The sequence below is a fragment of the Nicotiana sylvestris genome, chromosome 5, assembly GCF_000393655.2.
Source record: "Nicotiana sylvestris chromosome 5, ASM39365v2, whole genome shotgun sequence".
Taxonomy (NCBI): Eukaryota; Viridiplantae; Streptophyta; class Magnoliopsida; order Solanales; family Solanaceae; genus Nicotiana; species Nicotiana sylvestris.
Window position 1 is genome coordinate 43,677,602 of NC_091061.1, and position 23,743 is coordinate 43,701,344.

Here is a 23,743-nt window from a genome sequence, read left to right on the forward strand (position 1 = left end):
ACCCCCACATTGGTATAACTGATTGTAACAATGGAAAGCATGAATTGAAAGACCTGGAGAAGTTATAATCATCTGTTTGTTTTACTTACAGCCCTTTAAATGTTGTTAAGTTATGTAAGCTTTAGTCTGTAGTTCAATAGAGAATGTATTAGTAAGTTTGTACTTAATCGACGCTTGTATTGATCTAAAACTTCGATAGGTGATTCGTTTAGCGGTATACAGGAGGTGAATACATAATTCGTGTAATGTGTAACCATTTAATGTAATCATTAATTCGAACTTTCCTTTAGTTGTATTGAGCATGTTAGGGCGAATTGTTTTTTTTAATATTGTCGAAGACAACACTGTTTTAAATCTGGGAGTGTCGATTTCGGTAGGCAGTTTCCTTTTAGGATGAGTTTCCGAATATTATTAGTAGCACCATCTAACGAGTAACCTTGGTAATCCTGTTTAAATAAGTTTAAAGCTAACTCGAGGAGTATTTGGGGTTTAAGTGTAGCGTTTCATCAATCTCGCATATAATTCTTCTATCAAATTAAAAGCATGTTCCATGAGGTATAATATTTCTTCACTTAGTAAATAATTAATGAGATAATTAATAAGAATCCAGATTTGGCCAAAGTATATAATTGAATTAGCATGTATCTTTTTCTTCTACTTTTTTAGAGACAAACACATTAGAAATGTAGTTGCTTTAGAACATCCTTTCTAAAATAATGAGACGAGCCTCGTCAGATTAAAAAATGCAAATTGTGGGGCCCTCAATAATTAACCATAATAGATATTTAGAATTTGGGATGGGCGGTCTAGTGAATTTCCCTGCTTTCTCCAAAGACAATAACGCGTTAGACTCTTTAGGCGCGACTTAATTAAATTACATTCCTAAACACGGGTGCACATTGATGTGACCCAAATCCAAATCTCAACGGAGTCAAAATGTGTCGACGACCACGGGTGCATTGATTGTGACGTGGTTCGAGATGCATTTTCACGACGTCGCAATTCTATAAAAATAAATGACAATAAAAGCGGTTTAAACTTAATAAAAGCACGTAAGTCATAACATGTATTTAAATCAGATATTTAGCCATTATAACAATTTAAGCGACCGTGCTAGAACCACGGGATTCGAGGGTGCCTAACACCTTCCCTCGGGTCAACAGAATTCCTTACTTAGAATTTCTGGTTCGCAGACTTCATTTGGAAAAGTCAAAAATTTCCTCGATTTGGGATTCAAGATAAACTGGTGACTTGGGACACCAAAAGCCAAACCTTTCCCAAGTGGCGACTCTGAATTAAATAAATAATCTCATTTCGAATATTGTCACTTAAATTGGAAAAACTCCCTCGTGCATTTAACCATTCGGGGCGGGCGCGCAAAAAGGAGGTGTGACACATATAGCTGAAATTTCTTTTCTACTCTTTGAATTTAAGAAGAAAGAAAAATATAGGGATGTTGAAAAAATGCAAGCAAAATTCAAAAAATATTTCTTTCCAATTCCTCCGATTTACTTAATTGGTGCTGTTTTAAATCCTTCTATTAAGATGTCTGATTGTCACCAATTAATGAATGCTTTATATACTTATATGGAGATTGGACCAACTGAAACCCCAGATTTATATACTTGTATGAACAAGCTAAATGAATATTTACAACAATTATATAATTATTATGCAAATGTAATTGATGATGCTGCTCTTAATGTAGGCAATGTTAATCCAACTATGCATTGTACCACTTCTGCTACTGTGGATGATGAAGAAGACCTTGATAGTTTTAATAGTTTTTCTACATTTTCTAACACTCAAACCAGTAGCAGGAACATTGATGAACTTCAATTCTACTTGCAGATGCAAAAAGAACCTCGCACAAAGGAATTTTCACCGTTGGGATGGTGGCATGAGAATGGAAAGCAATTTCCTGTTCTTTTCGCTATGGCTCGGGACGTGCTGAATGTACCAATTTCTACTGTTGCATCGGAGAGTGCATTTAGCCAAGCAAGACAACAACTTGGAGACACCTGCCACTCATTGGGAAGCATTGCTTTGGAAGTTTTAGTATGTTTTAGAGATTGGATTAGATCGGAACGAAGAAATCAAGGACGTAAAGATGTTGATAGCCCAGAAGACGAGGAACTTGGAGATATATTAACACATGGAAACCCATCCGAATTTAACACTCCAGAAGAAGGTCAATCGGTTCATATTGATTATGATGAACTTACTAAGGCAATGCAAAACCTTTGAATTTACTATTTTACTTGTTGAAAAAAATATAAACCTTTCAATTTGTAAGTTAGAAACTTTGAAATTTGAATTAAGAAATAAAAGTAGCACTTGCAATAAGTGCATTTTTTTCCCATCTTCCTTGTATTCTTTATGTTAGTACTTTGTAATGCACTTATTGCACTTATTACAATATTTATACAAAATTCCAAAAAAAAATTACACTAAACCTGGCCCGGCCTGACCCTCTCAACCCGTAACCCGTATAATTTAGTTTTTACCCAGTTGAACCCGAACCCGTTAAACCCGTTAAGAACTAACCCAGAACCGGCCCGGACCGTAACCTGTACGGGTCCAAAAAAGGGAGGCCCGGACCGGCCCGGTTAGCCCATTAGACACCCATAGGTTAGACTCGTGAGGGTATAAAGATTTTGAAAATGTAAATTTTACCCGATTCCGAGATGTGGGCCCGGGGCTCGGGTTTTGCTAATTTCGGGATTTTTGATATTTTTCGAATGTTTTCGCTTGGGCTATGTTCCCTTAGCATATTGTGACCTATTCGTTCGGATTTTGGATAGATTCGACGCGCGTGGAGGTCAATTTGAGAGGCAAGAGCATAGTGAGCTTGAGTTTTGGCCAATTTGAGGTGAGTAATGATTTTAAATGATGTCCTGAGGGTTTGAAACCCCGGATTTGCACAATGTAGTGCTATACTAAGTTGAGATACACGCTGTGTGACGAGCGTGAGGTTCAATGATATGGGGATTGTGACTTGGTCCATCCCGAATTATATTTTACTACATTTTTTATTGAGACATATACTTTATTATTGTGAATTGGGCTTGTTGCCATGCTTGGGGCCTTGTGCCGACCTGTAGAACCCTTAGGGGATTTTTGACTGGTTTTTCTCACTTATTTTGGTAAAGAATTTATATCCTCAGTCATGTTTCCAATTGTTTAAGAATGATATGAACCAGATTTTTGAAATGTTAATCATAAATAGAAAGAGATATGAAGGCTGAGATCCCGACCGTACATTATGCCCGGGAGGCTGTGATTTTTAAATGACTAAGAGGGGTCGAGGACCCAATAGTGAGGATATTTTATATGATATGGATCGGGTTGCGCGCCACAACAGATATATATATATATATTATACATATTATGGATCGGGCTGCACGCCGCAACAATTACTTATATGGATCGGGCTGCACGCCGCAATAATTATATAGTGCTTGGGCTGAAGGATCTCCTCTGGAGTCTGCACACCCCCAGTAAGCGCAATGGACTATTATTATTATGGATCGGGCTGTACGCCACAACGATATACGGATCGGGCTGCACGCCGCACGATATATATATATTTATTGATTCGGTTATCGTGAGAAATATATGAATTGAGAACTGAGGATAAGAACGAATAAATGAACTGAAATGCTTGAGGAGCTGATTTATACTGATTATATCTGTTTTACCTGGTTTAAAGAATTTCACATGACTTCCTCATTCAGTGCTGCTTAAATGATTTTACTGTTTTGATAAAGAATTACTTAGTGCCTTTACGTGATTTCATCCTGTCAGCCATTATTTATTGTTATTACTCACTGGGTCGGAGTACTCACATTACTCCCTGCACCATGCGTGCAGGTACAGGTATTCCTGAGGCATAGAGCGAGCTTTCCTACCGTTCTGTTTTCATGGGAGTTATCGAGGTAGCTGCATGCTGTTCACAGACCCGATTTCTCCTTCTATCTCCACTTATTATTCTGCATTTTAGACATATTTCTGTATTAGATTGTTGTAACCTTGTATTAGAGGCTCAGACTTGTGACACCGGATCAGTGGGCTGTTTTACAGAGATTTTCCGTGATTATGGTTTTCGCACATTTTATCTGTTAAAATTCATACTTCTATTTATATCAAATTGGTATTAAATCCCGAAAATTGGTATTGAATTATAAAAAAAGAGATTGTGAGATGTTAATTGATCGGGCTAGCCTAGCATTCTGTTGGGCGCCATCACGATCGAGGTTTGGGGTCGTGACAAGTTGGTATTAGAGCCTAGGTTACTTGGTCTCGCGAGTCATGAGCCGGTTTAGTAGAGTCTCGCAGATCGGTACAGAGACGTCTGTATTTATCCTCGAGAGGATGCAGAACCTTTAGGAAAACTTCACATTTTTTTAATTCTAATCGCGCGTCCTTGATTCAGCTTGAAAATAACTCTTGAATTCCTTCCACGTGTTCGTATGCGCGCATGAGCGCTCAGTATCAAATGTGCATCGATGGCTTATGATTCCCTTATCGAGGGGCGAGATGTGATCTCTGTGAGTTGATGTTGGGCCAGTCTGGAGTACTTGAGGCCGGATCTTTGCCTATAACTTGAGCACCGAGGTGCTGATTGTGTGAGCTAGTATTTTTGAACGTATATGTTTGGTATTGTCCCTACTAGTGGAAGTGACGGCTGGATAACTATGTGATGAGTGTGTTGGTACTGCGAGACGTATCCATGTGATTTGGAGGCGACGGGAAGGGTCTGCTAGAGGATTGAAAAACTATTAGGTGCTTAAATTCCATCTTGATTCGAGGTATAGCCCCGAGTTATGGGCGTGTGAAGAATCTTTTCATGTCTCCTAGTTGGAGTGAAGTAAATTTCATGTTGCGGTATGAGTTCATACTTGGGAAAATTAAGTGACTGTGTAATGTGTATGACGGTGGAAGATATACAAAAAAAAAGTTATATTGAGGCGAAGCAGGCGGGTTGTCTCATGCGGTGTTCTGAGATTGTATGATCCTTATGCTGTCTGTTAGAAGATCTCATTCACAAGTGAAACATATGTGCTAAAATTTAAATTTGGGTCACTTGATAGAGTGGGTTTAACTGTTACGAGAGTGAAAGCGAGATTTGCATAGAGTTAAAGTACCCGATGGTCGGTGTTTCAAGAGCTTATGAAGGACTGAGTCTAATCTCACTATGGTATTATGGAAGCAACAAAGTATACGCGTTATAAGTTATGGTGCGTGTTTTGATCTATGGCTTTGAGCCAAGTGGGGGAGTCCGCTATTGAATAGTTGATTGCACGGTTATGTGCTCTAATGGTTCCAGTTTGAGGCATAGTTGTGAATCAGTTATGGCTCGAGTAAAGGAAATTTCAATAAAGGTTATTTATGCCTTATGGGTGTACGATAATCGGGGAATGACTTGAGTTATGGTTGGTAAGGAATGCTCGGTACATAGGGCAGGAAGTTGCTTGGTTATATCGAAATGAGGTCACATTCTGCAGTGTCAGAGCGCAAATAAAGCACAGGTTGTTCGGCTAGTTTAATCAATCTAACTATGGTTTAAGTAGAGTGGATGTCTCTAGAGAATGGTCCTATTGTGTTCAAAATTTTGCATGTAACAATTGGATATTTTCAAGTTGTATGTGTGGTTAGGAACTGAGTTTTCCTTGGAAGACGTCAAGACTTATGGTGTTTTCTATATTAATTGTGGGATTCTATGTATTAATATTAGGAGGTAACGGATTTAGATCTGCAGGAAGTCCTTCAGAGCAAAACATTTCGAATGTAGTGCTTTTGGGAATATTTAAGAGAGAATATCAAGATGAAAATGAATCAGAAGGAAATTTAGATAGATGGGGTAGCTTGATAGTAAGCTGGATCAGTATGGCAAGGATATGACTAGTTCCTTGAGTGTGTACGGGGTAATGAGTTCCTACAGGTATTTCGCGGCAATGCTCTTAGGTTTTGATGGCTTGCGTAGCTTGGTCGAGTTAGAAGATTTAGTCCTGGCAGGTCTGGTTTGTGCAAGGGGAACTCAGAGAGTCCTTGATGGTTTCTACCTTGGTTGGAGATGTATATTTTCTATGGGCATGAGGAGCATTGGAGGTATAGTGGTTCTTTGCTAGATGGGATCAATGGAAAGTTCTTGGCTAGTGGAATGCATAGTGGCTTGCGGTTCGGAAGGGATATGAAGTTCTCATGGGTATCCTAGAATGGTATGGGTTATGCAGTATGTTATAAATGATTGGGAAGTGTGTACGTGAGGTTGCAGTTCAGTTTTGAACGGAAAGTCATATAATATTTAGGCAACACAGGCAGTTTCAGATAATTAGAGGAACGAGTTTTAGATAATTAGAGGAACGAGCTTCAGATAATTAGAGGAAGGGTCTTCAGATGATTAAGGAAATGGTATTGCTAATTTGGGGTGATTTGACAAGGGCATATGTTTCAGAAAGGGCAATGTGATTAAGTTGGTGATACATCGGTAGTATTGCGACATTTTTATGGTTAGAACGACTGTTGATACTCGTGTTTGCTTGGTGGCACAAAGGAATTCTAGATTATCTCTCGTGAAATGATTGAGTATTCGAGGTGTAGTATGCATTCAGACGGTGGAATTGGAACTAGATATGTGGATTCATGGGCCATATGGAGTTGGAGACGGGAAGTTCTCATATTCAGGCTATGTGGAGGTTATGAGTCGTGTGTATCAGGACTGTTTAGTGACTATCGAGATTTATAGACCCGGGCGGATCTTTTGTTTCTTGGTATGTTAGATTTTGGATGTGATATTGGGTTCAGACTGGTTGTCTCCATATTGTGTCATTCTGGACTATTGCACTAAGGTGACATTGTTGGCTATGCTGGAAATGCCACGGATTGAGTGGCGAGGTCCGTAGGATTATGCCCTAGTGGAGTGGTTTTATATTTCGAAGGCCCAGCGGACGACTGGGAAGGATTGTCTTCCTTATTTGGGCTTTCGTGACGGATGTTAGTGTAGAGGCCCCTACCATTGATTTAGTCCCGGTGATGAGGGACTTTTCAGATATGTTTCTTGTGGCCGAGCATGTCGTCGGTCAAGGTTGTTGATTTCGGTATTGATTTGATGCCAGGCACTACATCGTATGGCACCGGCAGAGTTAAAGGATTTGAAGAGCAACTCCAGGATTTTTGTGATAAGGAGCTCGTTGCAGGTCAATGTGGATGCGTGTCTTAATTTGAGTCGGCTTGGTTGGCTCTGAATTGTACTGTTGAGGGGTGTATTGATCCGATTGTTGTTGAGCTTATTAGTAATTTGGGGAGATCCATGAGTTACCTTTCTGTGTTGCGAGATGTAATGATTTGTTGGTTATATGTACATGTGGTGCGGTTCTATTGGGGTCTTGTAGTGGAAGTCGAGCGAGAAGAGTAATTGGGTGTTGCTCGGTGAATGGCGTATCGGTTATGTCCTTTCGGGTTTGCATGGTGTATGTTATTTACTTCACCGTGAGTATGATGAATTGCTTTGGTTCCAGATATCAAATTGTGTGTGGTTGTTGATTTCGAGCTAGTGACTTAAGGTGGTTCATGTGGGGCAGTATTGGATAGGATCACACATCGTAGCGAAGTTATGTGGACGTATAACCTTTCGGGTTAGACTCGTGTGTTTTGTTCCTATGATGTGAGACGGGTTCTCAGCCTTGTGTTGTGGTGGTACCGGTGAGTTTGAGGTACAACTCTTTCATTTGAGTCATTTTCATGATTTGAGTATGTTCGGACTGTTGCGTATTGATGCGTGTATTGTGCAAGTTGTGGCTTAGGCCTGTATGGATGTGTCATGTCACCAGAGTAACGTGTTGGATTAGAGGAGATCGTTGGGGATCATTAATAAATACGAATAGATGTGATTTCAGCATGTTGGAAGGATAGTATCGAGCTTCGGTTCGGAAATTTGCTGTGGTATTTGCTAAAGGAAGAGTGTCCTCTTGAATGGTTAATCTGGGAAATGGTTATGGCTTACCGCATGTTTTAGATCATTGGCAATATATGAAGGTGTTAGGGTGAGACTCTAGTTGATAAGAATTTTTCTATCGGTGTTCCGGTGTTGTGTGTAGCTGCTATAATTAGAAGTTATCGCTATGAGTGTTTGAGTTATGTGCCATATCAAGTGATTGCACCTGAGATTGCAAGTATGGGTGATTACAGCTTGTTCGGGCTAATTATGAAAATAGATGTGAGATTCTGATCGTATCGATAACCTTAGAAGTGGAAATATGGTTTTATGGTTTATGGGATTTGGACTGTAAAATTTTTTAGTTACAATGTGTTATCAGACCTATATGAGATAGGGTGACGTGGGATCACCCCAGGTATATGCATGGTAAAGTTATTCAGCTATTGATTGGCTTCTAGAACAACTTTGGGCACGTTCGAGGACGAACGTGTGTTTAAGTGGGGGAGGATGTAACGACCCGACCGGTCGTTTTGAACTTTTGCACTTTGTTCACCAGTCTTCGGGCATGACTTGCCCCGTGTATACATTATGCCTTATGTAAATCGTTGGTTTTGGTTTTCAGGATAATCAGAATCAAATTGGAAGAACAGTTCTCAGTTTGAAGCCTTAAATTTAGAAGGTTTGACCAAAATTTGACTTATGTGTATTTGATCTCAGATGGGAATTTTTATGATTTGGTTAGCTCTGTTAGATGATTTGGGACTTAGGAGCATGGTTAGAATGCATTTTGGAAGTCCGTGGAAGGTTTAGGCATGGATTGGCGAAATTGAGATTTCGGCGATTTCTGGTTGATAGGTGAGATTTGATATAAAGGTCGGAATGAAATTCCGAGAGTTGCAGTAGCTTCGTTATGTCATTTATGACTTGTGTGAAAATTTTGGGGTCAATCGGACCTGATTTGATATGTTTCGGCGTTGTTTGTGGAATTTGAAATTTCTAAGTTCTTAAGCTTGAATCTGAAGTTGATTTGGTGTTTTGATGTTGTTTTGAGTGATTCTAAAGCTCGACTAGGTGTTAATGATGTTATGGGAGGTGTTGGTATGTTTGGGTTGAGGTCTGATGGCTCCGGGTGTGTTTCGGGTGAGCTTTGAGCGAGTACAGACATTTCGGAACTTAGAAAATAGATGGGGACAAAATTTTTAGCGCTGGCCACGGTAGAATTAGCGCTAGGCGCGCTGGCTTAGTGCTGAGTGCGTAAAAGTGACCGCGACCGCGGTCATGAAGATCCGCAGGCCGTCGGTCCAACTTCGAAAGCTCATATCTTTTGATCTACCAGGAGTGGTGATATGATTCAAAAACGAAAGTTGTACCCTTCGTGTCTAGTTTCCAGAAAGGTATAGATATTGCAATTTGGATATCTGTAGAAAAAGTTATGGCCAAAATACTAAAGCCTGTCACTGCAGAGGAAATCTGTGCGGCCGCGGTCATTTTTGTGAGGACCGCACTGACTTGCGCGGACCGCGGTCGTTTTGGTGCGGCCCGAGGAGGCTGGAACCTGGGGTACCCTATAAATACGAGGTTATGAGTTTTATTTAATATTTTGACCTAGAGAGCTCGGACTTTTGCGATTTTTCGAAGGTTTTTCAAGAAATTCATCCGGGTAAGTGATTTTAACTCAGATTTGGCTAGAATACATGAATCTATTACTGAATTCATCATTTAATTCGTGATTTGGGATGGAATTTGCGAAGAAAATTGTGAAACCTTTCAAAAATGTAAAATGATGATTTGAAGGACCAAATGATATCGGAATTGGATAAGTTTGGTATGGTTAGACTCGTGAGGGTATGAGGATTATGAAAATGTAAATTTTACCCGATTCCGAGACGTGGGCCCGGGGCTCGGGTTTTGCTAATTTCGGGATTTTTGATATTTTCAAATGTTTTCGCTTGGGCTATGTTCCCTTAGCATATTGTGACCTATTCGTTCGGATTTTGGATAGATTCGACGTGCGTGGAGGCCAATTTGAGAGATAAGGGCATAGCGAGATAGAGTTTTGGCCAATTTGAGGTGAGTAATGATTTTAAATGATGTCCTGAGGGTTTGAAACCCCAGATTTGCACAATGTAGTGCTATACTAAGTTGAGATTTACGCTGTGTGACGAGCGTGAGGTTCAATGCTATGGGGATTGTGACTTGGTCCATCCCGAATGATATTTTACTACATTTTTGATTGAGACATATACTTTATTATTGTGAATTGGGATTGTTGCCATGCTTGGGGCCTTGTGCCGACCTGTAGAACCCTTAGGGGATTTTTGACTGGTTTTCCTCACTTATTTTGTTAAAGAATTTATATCCTCAGTCATGTTTCCAATTGTTTAAGAATGATATGAACCAGATTTTTGAAATGTTAATCATAAATAGAAAGAGATATGAAGGCTGAGATCCCGACCGTGCATTATGCCCGAGAGGCTATGATTTTTAAATGACTGAGAGGGGTCGATGACCCAATAGTGAGGATATTTTATATGATATGGATCGGGCTGCGCGCCACAACAGATATATATATATTATACATATTATGGATCGGGTTGCACGGCACAACAATTACTTATATGGATCGGGCTGCACGCCGCAGCAATTATATAACGCTTGAGCTGAAGGAGCCCCTCTGGAGTCTGCACACCCGTAGTGAGCGCAGTCGACTATTATTATTATGGATCGGGCTGTACGCCACAATGATATACGGATCGGGCTACACTCCGCATCAGTGTATATATTTATTGATTCGGTTATCGTGAGAAGTATATGAACTGAGAACTGAGGATAAGAACGAATAAATGAACTGAAATGCTTGAGGAGCTGATTTATACTGATTATATTTGTTTTACCCGGTTTAAAGAATTTCACATGACTTCCTCATTCAGTGCTGCTTAAATGATTTTACTGTTTTGATAAAGAACCGCTTAGTGCCTTTACGTGATTTCATACTGTCAGCCATTATTTATTGTTATTACTCACTAGGTCGGAGTACTCACATTACTCCCTGCACCATGTGTGCAGGTACAGGTATTCCTGAGGCATAGAGCGAGCTTTCTTGCTGTTCTCTTTTTATGGGAGTTATCGAGGTAGCTACATGGCGTTCACAGACCCGATTTCTCCTTCTATCTCCACTTATTATTCCGCATTTTAGACATATTTCTATATTAGATTGTTGAAACGTTGTATTAGAGGCTCAGACTTGTGACACTGGATCAGTGGACTGTTTTACAGAGATTTTTCGTGATTATGGTTTCCGCACATTTCATCTGTTAAAATTCATACTTCTATTTATATCAAATTGGTATTAAATCCCGAAAATTAGTATTGAATTATAAAGAAAGAGATTGTGAGATGTTAATTGGTCGGGCTTGCCTAGCATTGTGTTGGGCGCCATCACGGCCGAGGTTTGGGGTCGTGACATGTAATTGAAAATATTATTTTTAATTCAAAACTCATTTCAGTTGGCTATCTAAAAACATAAAAAAAATTCTTTAGCTAGTGAATTTGTTTTAATCTATTTTGATATTTGACATTAACAATGTTAAATATCTGAGTTATTTGAATTATATGTAAATAACCTTAACATTTAAACCTTCTAAAATTATAGATAATCGTCAGATATTAATTAAGAAACACTACATGAAAAAATACTAATATTTTCTCAATTCTCATAGTGATAATTTTATTTTTACACTATTCTCATTTGTGTCATTGGAACTTAAAAATAACCACAAAGTGAAATAATAACTCATATTTATGGAAAAGCACAAAGGTTGACATGATATAAACGATTCTTTGATTACGACGTGACTCTTATACTACGACTTGAACTCTTAGTTTGAATGATTTTATCTTTCAAAAAATATTTCTATTTTGAAATTTTAATTTCTAAAACTTTATATATATTATAATAATAATTATCTTTATAATGATGCAAGTGAAGATATTATTCTTAATTTAAAACTCACTTTAATCGGCTATCTAAAAATTTAAATGATTCTTTGGTCGGATTTATTTCAGTATGACTCCACTTTAGTTTATCGATATCTCTAGCCCCAACATTTGAATTTTTAATATCCTATATATACAAAAATTTTGTTCTTTGAATTATTAAATGTTAAATTAGTTGATTATTATTATAAAATATTGAAAAAATTGTCTTAAAATTGTCGAGTAATTTATCTTTCGACACCATACTTGGCTTAACCTCAATGAAAACTACTCAAATTGCATTCCAATTCAAATTCAAATATCATATGAGTTTGTTAGTAATAGTGATTTTTTAAAAACGACACATAATGTAAATTAAAAAAAAATCAAAGATATCCTTATCTTATAATTTATGTATTTGAGTTGAAAAAAATATATTTGAAATCGATGAGATTAACTTTCAAATTTTTTATACTCAACAAAGATGAAACATAAAATGAAATTTGTTGTCATCTTTTATTTCTCGTTTTTAGATTTTTCTAATATTTTTTTCAATATTTATTTTTTTTATCTTATTTTTTATGTCATTATTTCTGTTGTTACAAAAAATTAATTTATTTCACTATAAAAGGATGAGTTTTAATAAAAATTATCTACATATGAACTTTAATTATATTTTTAGTCTTTGGTTGAAGCTATTTCATATTTTTCTTTTGGCTTTATCTAATCAGCTAAATAGGTGCTCAACCGACCACTTAAATTACAAAAATTGAATGATGTGTTATTTATATATAATCCATATATAGTATGTGTATAATCATGTGTTTTCGGTATATCATCTATTTATATTAGTTATAAGAAGTAAACAATAAATATGGCTGGATATTATGTAAATATTTTATAAGATCTCGATTTTTCGAGTTTATCCATGATATAACTTCTATTATAATAATTTTAAAACTCCCTACTAATGTTCAAAAATATCTTGTCTTTTTATTATCTTTGAATTAAAAAAAGCAAAAAAAATCGAAATAATTTATTTACATTTAAAAAAATATATCACGTTATACCAATTTTTTCTTTATATATACTCTTTGTTACACTTAAAAGTCGTCATAGAAACTATCAATTAGAAACCAATTTATCTCTTGTTAAGTTTGAAAAAAAAAACTTTCACATAATCTAATGATTCAAAACTAATATTCTTCAACGAAAAAAATATTATGCCCTTGCAATATTGGCTTGACTACAACTAAATGAAAGGCTTCAGCTTATACCCTTCAATTCCTTGAATGCGCTAAATTAAAATTAATGATAGCAATTGTATAGCCAAAGTTTTGTTATTTGTTTGATGTCCATTTATGCAAATTGACTCTTCAAACAAATATTCTTCAATAAGAAAAAAGAAACAACTTTGATGTTTCTTTCTCCACCATGTATGTTTACTTTATTTAGGGGTGTTCAAACCGAATCGGAAAACCGCACCAAACCGAAAAATTAAACCTAACCGATTAAAAAACCCGATTAGGTTTGGTTTTACTTGGTTTGGTATTGAGTAAAAAAATCCGAACCAAACCGACGTATAAATATATAAATTTTATTTATATTTTTAAGACTTTATAGTGAATTTTCTTTAGAAAATGTAGAAATATTTTGGATCCTCTCATGTATTAACCTTGAAAGCGTAAATTAACGAAAAATTATTGTTAGACGACTAAGAAAATAACTATCATGTGTTACTAAAAAAAATTCTCCCATAAGAATATTTTAATAGATCATATGTTTGTCAACTTTTTTCCATATTTACTAAACATATATTCACTTATCAAAGCTTTATCTATAATTTTAACAAAGTAAGATTGAAATAATATTCATGTAACAAAAAAATCCGAAAAACCCGACAAAACCGAACCAATCCAAACCGATATAGTTGGTTTGGTTTGGTTTTAATAAAAACCGAACCAACCCGGTCCATGTAGACCCCTAACTTTATTATATATGTAAGTAACTTTTATTTATTTTTGTAAACTCTTTTTTGTTATTTAGATAAACATAGACGTGTACCCTATATATTATATTTATTTTAAAAGAATTTCGTTTTATTCAAATCTTGCTACAGTGTTTCAAAGAACTATACTTATAAGATTTTAAATGTGAAAGAGTTTTATAGTTATATGGAGTAGTTTTTTTTTTTGCTAGAGACAAAGTAGTATTTAAATAATTATAAAAAATAACAAAAGTTCTTAACATGATTTCATATGATCATTAACCGAATTAAGTATGATAACATGATAAAAAAAGATAAATTTTATTTTTAATTTAAATTCGTAATTTTAGAACTTTATCTATAAATTCAAAATTATCTTTTAATATACATACATATATATATATACATACATATATACATATATATATATATATATACATACATACATATATATATATATATATATATATATATATATATATATATATATATATATATATATATATATATATATAGATATAGATATAGATATAGATATAGATATAGATATAGATATTTGTATTTAACTAAAATAGTCAAATATAGAATAAAGTTACCATAAATTATTGATATTTATTAGCTTGCCACTTGGTTTAACCATAATGTTAATTATATGTGGTAACTTTCTTGCTTTAATATATATATAGATATAGATAATAGTATTATTATTTTGCATGTATAATTAGTAAGTAAAAATATAACATGTAAATAAAGAAGGTAAAAAAAAAAGATTCTAAGTTTTGTTTGACAAGCAGCAAAGTTGCGAAACCTTACTCATACCAAAAGTAGTTAAGACTTTCCTTTTAATGTATTTTTTTAATCTGCGTATAGGAGAAATTTAGAATTTAAAATAATTTGAGTCCTTCTTGAAATATATGTATATTCTTTTCATTTAACGTATGTTTTAGGAATTGAAAACAGTTTATTTCCTTATTCTTTTCATTTAACTTATGTTTTAGGAATTGAAAACAGTTTATTTCCTTCTCTAAAACATACTTTTCTCATTTATTTATGGTAGGAATTTAAGGAATCAATGTATTTTTTACTTTTCTAAATAAAAGTCCTAAATATTAGGAAAATAATTAAAATAAGTATTCCAAAATATTAGGAAATTAAATTAAATAATTAATCATATATATATATATATATATATAGAAAGATAATTAAATAACTATTTTGTCCAGTATAAATTCTATTTTAAAGGGGTAAAAAAGGCGAACGACATTTCGCTAAGGGCCTTCATGCTTTTAATATAATATAGATTATATTATGGATGTTCATTTAGTATTCCGTTGTAAATAAGCTTCCTGAAGAAACTTATCCATATGGGACTCCAACGTAAATGTGTTTATCTATTTAGTACTCTATTGGAAATAAGCTTTTTGAAGAAGCTTATCACTTCGGTACCCAGTTATGGATAAATATTACACCCGGTAGAAGATTATCCATACCGGGGATAATAAGTTTATCCTTTCGATACTCCGTTATGGATAAATATTATCCCCGATAGAAGATTATCCATATCAGGTACAATGAGCTTATCCTTTCAGTACTCCGTTATGGATAAACATTATCCCAATTAGAAGATTATCTATACCTTGTACAATGAGCTTATCCTTTCAGTATTCCGTTATGGATAAACATTACTCTCAGCAAAAGATTATCCATATTTGGTATAGTAGCAGTTTACACAACAACTTCCTTTCTTCTATAAAAAGAAGAGATTTCAGTTCATTATGTACATCAGTTTGAATTCGAATAATATATCAGTGTGATGACCCAAAATATCATCTTTAAATTAAATAACCATCTCGGTATTTTTAAGACCTTGAAATGCGGTATCAATAATTCCTCGACTTGTGTGCGTAGTCCGTATAATTTTCCGGAAGGTTTTTATGTGAAAAATGGACTAAATTGGGAACTAGAGCTTTAAAACTCAACTGAGTTGACTTCGGTCAACATTTTGAGCAAACGAACCCGGATAAAAGTTTTGACCATTCCGGTAGTTCCGTATCATGACTTGGGACTTGGTCATATGCCTGAAAACGAATCTGGAGGTCCCTAAACCAAATTATCGCCATTTAACGGAATCTAGAAATCTAAGGCTAAAGATTTCTTAAGTTTGACCGGAGAGTTGACTTTTTGATATCGGGATCGGAATCCAATTCTGAAAATTTTTATAGCTTCATTATGTCATTTATGACTTGTGTGCAAAATTTGAAGTCAATCGGACTTGATTTGACAGGTTTTTGCATCGAATATAGAAGTTGGACGTTCTTAGTTTCATTAGGCTTGAATTGGAATGTGATTCACGGTTTTAGCATTATTTGATGCGATTTGAGGTTTTGACTAAGTCCGCATCATGTTTTAGGACTTGTTGGTGTATTTTGTTGAAGTCCCGAGGGCCTCGGGTGGATTTCGGAAGGTCAACGGGTAGAAAAAGCTGCTGAAATTCTCTTTGGGAAGCTGCTGTTTTTTACAGCATCGTGAACAGTACCCTATGAACAGTACCGTGAACATTACCCCCGTGAGCAGTACCGTGTACAATACCCTGTGAACAGTACCTCGTGAACAGTACCCGAACCCGTGAATAGTGCCCCCGACATTTTCTAGGCTTAATTTGTCCCATTTTCCATTTTTGTCAAATTGGAGCTCGGGAAGAGGCGATTTTCGGGAGATTTTCAGAGAAAACAACGGGGTAAGTGTTCTTAACTTAATTTTGGTTAGATTACCCGACTCTATTACTAGTTTTGATACTAAATCTGTGAATTTAGTTGGAAGAGTTTGAAAACTCTCTCGGATAGATTTGAGGATTTGAGGGTCAAAAGGTTATCGAAATTTAGTAATTTTGGTATTGTTAGACTCGTAGTTGGATGAGGTTTCATATTCCGTAATTTTTGTCGGGTTCCGAGACGTGGGCCCCACGGGCAAATTTTTAGTGCAATTTCGGATTTTAATGGAAAATGTAGAATTTCATATGGAATTAATTCATATAATTTTTATTGACTGAATCGAATTGTTTATGACTAGATTTGAGAATTTCGGGTACGAATTCGCGAGACAAAGACTTGTTGGAATTTTGAATTGGTTGCAAAGCGATGTAAGTGTTTGGTCTAACCTTAGCTTGAGGGATTAGGAATTGTGTCTTATTTGTTACATGTTAATTGTGGAGTACGACGTATAGGCATGGTGACGAGTATCTATACGTTGGTGTCAAGCATGCCCGTGAGTCTTATACTTTGATTAACCTGACTCCGTTTCGTAGTGTATATGCTCTATGTGATAATTTCTATTGAGGAATATGACTTGTGGAAGTATTATTGTTTTGATGTTGTTTCCCTTGCCGGGATATTATTGTTTTGATGTTGTTCCCTTGTCGGGATGTTATTGTTTTGATGTTGTTTCCCTTGCCGGGATTTGGTTGTTGTACTATTGTTCCCTTGCCGAGATTGAATTGTTGAACATTATAGAGCATTGACTCAAGTTGAGAATTGAATTGTTGAACATTATAGAGCATTGGCTCAAATTGTGATATTTTTGATTTTGCCTTGCCCAAATTGCTTTGTGATTGTTGCTTGGGTGAGGAAGAGCGATAAAGCACGAAGGGTGATGCCGTGCACATTTATATTATTCATATGGTGAGGAAAGAGTGTTAAAGCACGAAGGGTGATGCCGTGTCGCACGATGTACAATTCAGTGCCGATTATATTGATTTTATGGTGAGGATGAGAGTAAAAGCACGAAGGGTGATGCCGTGCAGATTATATTGATTTTTATGGTGAGGACGAGAGTAAAAGCACGAAGGGTGATGCCGTGAACTTGTCCTTTATTTTCCTGATTCTTGTTGATAATTGAATTATGGATTTCCTTATATTCCTTTATTGGTTTCTTGTTAATACCTGATATTATTGACTTCCTTGCATGGATTGCTTTGTGAATGTTGCTTGGGTGAGGAAGAGTGTAAAGCATGAAGGGTGATGCCGTGTATGGTGAGGAAGAGTGTAAAGCACGAAGGGTGATGCCGTGTATGGTGAGGACGAGAGTAAAAACACGAAGGGTGATGCCGTGCACTTTCTATTTATTGTGTTTTTTTTTTGTTATTAACATTTCAAGTGTATTAACTGTTTAGAGTCCTTTACTGTGTTGTGATACCTTGTGTTGTAAGCTATATTGTTTTCAATATCTCGCCGCATTTATATAAAGCTTTCAATACTTAAATTTTCAACAATTGTACTTTAATTAAAAAGGGTATTTTCTTTATTCAAACAATTTCTAAAAATAACTTCATCTTTTCTTGTTTATTTTCTAGTTGGGTTGGAAGTTGTACTCTACTTTATATTAAGTAAATGAGGCTCTTTGAACATTTTTAATTGTATTAGGTTATTGACCCTATGAATTGAGTAACATGAGAATATTGTTGCGAAATGTGAGACGGAGACATGTGGGCACAAGGTGCCGAGAAAAATATGATTATTTTTATTAATGACAGATTATGATATAGGCACGAGGTACCATGGAAAATATTATGGTTTTATTTAATAGCACGTGAGTTGTCCGTGCGGTTGTGATATAAATATGGGCACGAAATGTCGTGAAAAATATGAAAGTGGGTTGAGACCTATATTAATTATGATTATGAAATGAGGTGTCACAAGATGACCTTTACTCGAAAGAATTATATTCGAAAGATGCTTATTTGAAAGAGATTTATTTGAAGGAAATATATTCAAAAGATATTTATTGAAAAATATATTATCTTAAAGATTATTACTTGAAGGATTTATAGGTGAAAGATTTATATTTGAAGGACTTGATTAGATGATTGCACTTGTATTTATTAATTATTGAGAAACATTTATGGTATTCTTGTTACCTGCTTTTTATATCATTGGTTGATCATTGTTGCCATCATCGGTACCTGCTTCGTATTATTTTTGTACGCTATATTGCACAGGTTTATTTGGTAGTCTGGTCCTAGCCTCGTCACTACTTCGCCGAGGTTAGGCTAGGCACTTACCAACACATGGGGTCGGTTGTGCTGATACTACACTTCTGTACATTTTTGTGTACAGATCCAGGTATTTGATCGATAGTAGCTATTCGTTGCGATGGAGACTTAAGGTAAACCTGCTGCAACGTTCGTAGTCCTCAGAGTTACCTTCAATTGTATTATTTCCATTTGTTCCCTATGTTTCGGAATAGTGATGTAATTATGTTGTATGACTACTCCTAGAAAGGCTTATGACTTGTACTACCGGTTTTGGGAATTGTAAATTGTTTAGAGAAATTTCATTTGAAGTTAATAAATATCAATGTTATTTCAGTAAATTTTAGGCTTACCTAGTTTAGAGACTAGGTGCCATCACGACTCCTTCGGAGGGATTTTTGGGTCGTGACAATCAGTTTCTCTCTATTCTTGTTGTGAGCACGTGATTTTTACCCTATGAGAACTACTCCCAAAAATTCAAAGTAAAATGGTTTGATGTTGTTTGTGATTTATTTGTATTGTTATCTGTACATGTTTATTTCTACTTTAATTAAGAAAAATACAAAAAATATGTGTTGCAAGTGCATTTAGGAGTTAATTATGCATTTTTGGAATTAATTAAACCAGGTCCTACTTTAAAGAATGAAAATCACAAAAAAATATGAATTCCGGTAGTTTTGCCATTTTTATTGTTTAATTGTGCGATTTTATTTTTCGATCTCGTGTGTTAATTATTGTTAAGGGTTAATTAATATCTTTTTAAAATAATTTTGGTTTTACAAGTCAATTTAGGAATTTTTTGGTTTTAGGAATTAAAAAGAAAATAGAAGAGAAAGAAGAAAACAAGAGAAATTTTAGACTGGGCCAATTTTGAATTAAATAGACCAGGCCCAAACCAAAATAACACCTTGCAGCCCAGTCTAAATACCCTCTGACCCGGTCCAACCCAGCCAGCTTTGGGGGCGGGTGGAACGACGCCGTTTAGGCGTGGAAAATCTGGGTCGTTGATCTCACTCAATCCAACGGTCCAGATCACCCCTCTCATAACCCGGCTTAACCCGACCCTGACCCGCCCCATGAACCCGGTCCAACCCTCCACCCCTACTAAACCAAACGACCCCGTTTCTCCCTAAGAGACTGATCACAGCCGTTGGATTTCGGCTTAGATTAATTCTTTAATCTCATCATACCAAAACCCCCCCAAAACCCTCAAACCCGTTTCACTCACCCAAACCCTCATCCCCTTCGTCTCTCCCAATTCTCTCACCGGACAGACCCAGAACCCTAGCAGCCGCCCCTCCATGCCACTGCCCATAACCTGACGACAACCACTCCGATGACCGCCAAAATAACACCCCTGAACCTCCTAACCACCCTCAACCTGAATCCCCACTCCGTTTGCTTCGAATCAACCTCCATCTTTTCGAATCTTCAATCGAAGATTCGAGCAGAACTCGAACCTACCCCAACCAAGCCCAAATTCATACACTGGCACCCATGACCTCCCTCGTGCCCGAACCACCTTTGGTTTGAGTCGAATTTGGCTAGAAACACTCAAACCCCAAATCGAACCCCCAAGAACCCTAGAAAGTCAGAGGTTGAAATTTGTCCCAACTGTAGGATGGTTTGGGGTCTAATCGACTTTAGTCGAAGTGTTCTCAGTTGAGAACACTCGATTAAGGTCCGTTTAACCTCAAACAGTTCGAGTTTGAGTTCGAATCAGGGTCGTCCAGGTCCCGAGTTCTTGAGGTATCTTCCCTTTCCTATTTGTTTAGTTTGTGTTTGTTTATTCTATTTATTTGTTTAGTTTAGTTTTATTGGTTTTTCAATTTCTGTTGTCGACTAATTCTGCCCATCTTCAATGACCCTTTATTTGGTCAACCTTTTTCTGTTCATGTTTAATGAATGTGATAAAACTATATAATCGATTGAATAAGTGTCGTCGATTAGTTAAGTTTTATTATGAATCCTTGTTTCTATCAATACGATTCGAATCACCTGTGTGCCTGTTCGATTCTTATTGGCTATTGATGGTATGTGTTGTAATTCGTGTAGTCGATTGAATAAGTGTCATCAATTAGTTTTACATGCTTCAATTATGATGAAATAACCTGATGACAATGTGATTCGTACTGCTTCAATTCTGATTAAATCATTGTTTGAATTTGATTGTGAATTGGTTATAGTTGTAGTACTTTAGTGATCAGTTAAAAATCAGTTGTTAGGTTTGTAACTTAGAAAACAGATCAATTGAAGTTTAAGGCATGGCAGTAATACACAGGGGTTAAAGGGGTATTTTGGGGTTTAAAAGTTCTGAAAATGGCTTAAGATAAGAGGGCTGACAGTAGGGTACTAAAGTACCATTAAACTAATGCAATTATTTAGTGCTAATGGGAAACATAATAACATAGGGATTAATGGAATATTATAAGTTGCCCATGCTTTTGGTTCAAGACACATGATAATGGGTTGTAAGAGAATATCATGGGCAAAAAGATGGTGGTGGTATTAGTTTAATTGTTTTGGAAGGGGGAGGAAGGGTCTGTTTTTTGGCAGATAAATAGATCAAGATTTAGACATGGAGGGGGACCTGACTTTTTTTGAATAGGCAGTAAGAGTTGAGAGTCAAAACAAATACAAAAATCCAAAGATAGGCACACACTGAAGTCAAATTAGAATTCCAGTTGATGAGTTGCATGTTTCTAGCTTGATTTCTGATTGTGAGAGTCTCAGAGGTTCCTTGGTTGGTCTTCTAGTGATTTTGGGTTTATTCAGGCTGGTTTTGAGTCATTTTAGGTAATTCTATTGGGTTTTAAACATTGCTGGGTTTCTGGTTTCTCGCTTGGGTCTGCTGCATATGTCACTAGCTATTGGTACCTGCTGTTTGGTATTCGCAGTGTTTATTCGTTGTTCTATTGTGTTGTATTGATACTGCTGTTGATCTTATTCTTCTTCTTCTTGCATTGTCAATACTAGGTACACTTCTAGATATTGATGTAGTATCTCGTATCAGATATGAAATAGAAATGAAGTAAGTTTTCCTGCTGCGGAATTATAGTGAAAACTTCTGTTGCATATATGAATAATTTGCATATGATGCGTGTATTTGTCCGCTGTAGTTCAGTATTCTGAGCCCCAATGGACTGATGGACTGTTTGTTTTAACTTGTGGATTGTGTTGGATTGTTATAATAGATTCTGGAATTTAGATTTAGTTAAACTAATTAGATGTGTATTCATGGAAGCATGAGAGTTCTATAACTAACAATCTGACTTAACTGATATTGATTAATGGAATCTCAGTTTCCTTTCATATGTATATTCCACTAAATTATTTTCTAGGATATAGTTGATTTTGAAATCAGCATGATGGCCACTTTAAGTTTTATGGCCTGGGATTCATTGTTATAGTATAGGTGTTGGTAATTCTGGATTAGTAATTCATGGCCGTAGTTAATCGAATGGAACATGCCTTATTAATAAGACTGCTTTGAATCTGCTCGTGGATATTAGTAAAATCAAATAATCGAGTCGTCTAGTCAAAACTTGATCCCTCATTAGGAATCACCATTAATTAAACAGGTGAAGTAAGCCAAATTTTAATATGAGATTCAAATGATCAATTGTTCCTTAAATTGAGTAGATAAACGTGATTCTCCCTTCTCATAAATTGTTGAGCGCACGTTAAATAATTTGAAGCTGTTCCAGTGATTCTGCATTCAACTAGAATTGAAGCTGAGGTCAGTGGTCCACTTTGGACATTTTGGGCTTCGGTACTGTCACAAACGGCCCAGGTCTAGCTTTGACTGCATGTTCATTTGGACCTGGGCCCAGACCTATAGTTGGTTGGCTCTTAGTACACACTTAGATAAGGGTTTATTTATACGGACTGCATTCGGAACCTAAAGCGAATAAAATTTGATTGCGTATGAGTTCAATAGACCCAGGTCTTCTAATTCTTACATAATGCAAAACTAATTAGGATCTTCTTCTTTGTTTTAGAGGCAAATAAAATAGAAAATTATAGATTGCTTTAGGATTGGGCCTTTAAATAAAAATGATGAGACGAGCCTCGCCGAGTAAAAGCGCAAGTTGCGGGACCCTCAATGAATGGTTAAAATAAATTACTTAGACTCGGGGATGGGCCGTTTAGCAAAATTTCATGGCCCTACCCAAAATAATGATACGCTAGTCATTTTAGGCGCGTATTTAATAATTTACTTTCTTAAACTCGGGTGCGCATTTATGTGACCCAAATCCAAATCTCAACGGAGTCGAAATGTGTCGATAACCACGCGTACATTGATGTGACGTGTTTCGAGATGCGTTTTCACGACGTTGCAATTCTCATTAAAATAATAATGATAATAATAAAAGCTGTTAAAAGTTAAAAATTGCGCATAGGTTCATAATTGTATAAAATCAGATAATTAAGTCGAATATGACAGTTGAGCGACCGTGGTAGAACCACGGAACTCGGGAATGCCTAACACCTTCTCCCAGGTTAACAAAATTCCTTACTCGGATTTCTGGTTCGCGGACTATAATACAGAGTCAATCTTTTCCTCGATTCGGGATACAACCGGTGACTTGGGACACCATAAATCTCCCAAGTGGCGACTCTGAATCTTTAAATAAAATCCTGTTTCTATTGTCCTTTATTTGGAAAAACTCCCTTTTGCACCCCTTTGCAGGGTGCAGGTGAAAAATGAGGTGTGACAACTCTGGCGACTCTGCTGGGGAACGAACCCAGATTCTCTGGTTCAGGGTTCAGAATTCGAGCTTAGATAAATTGTTATATTTGGCTTCGTTTATTA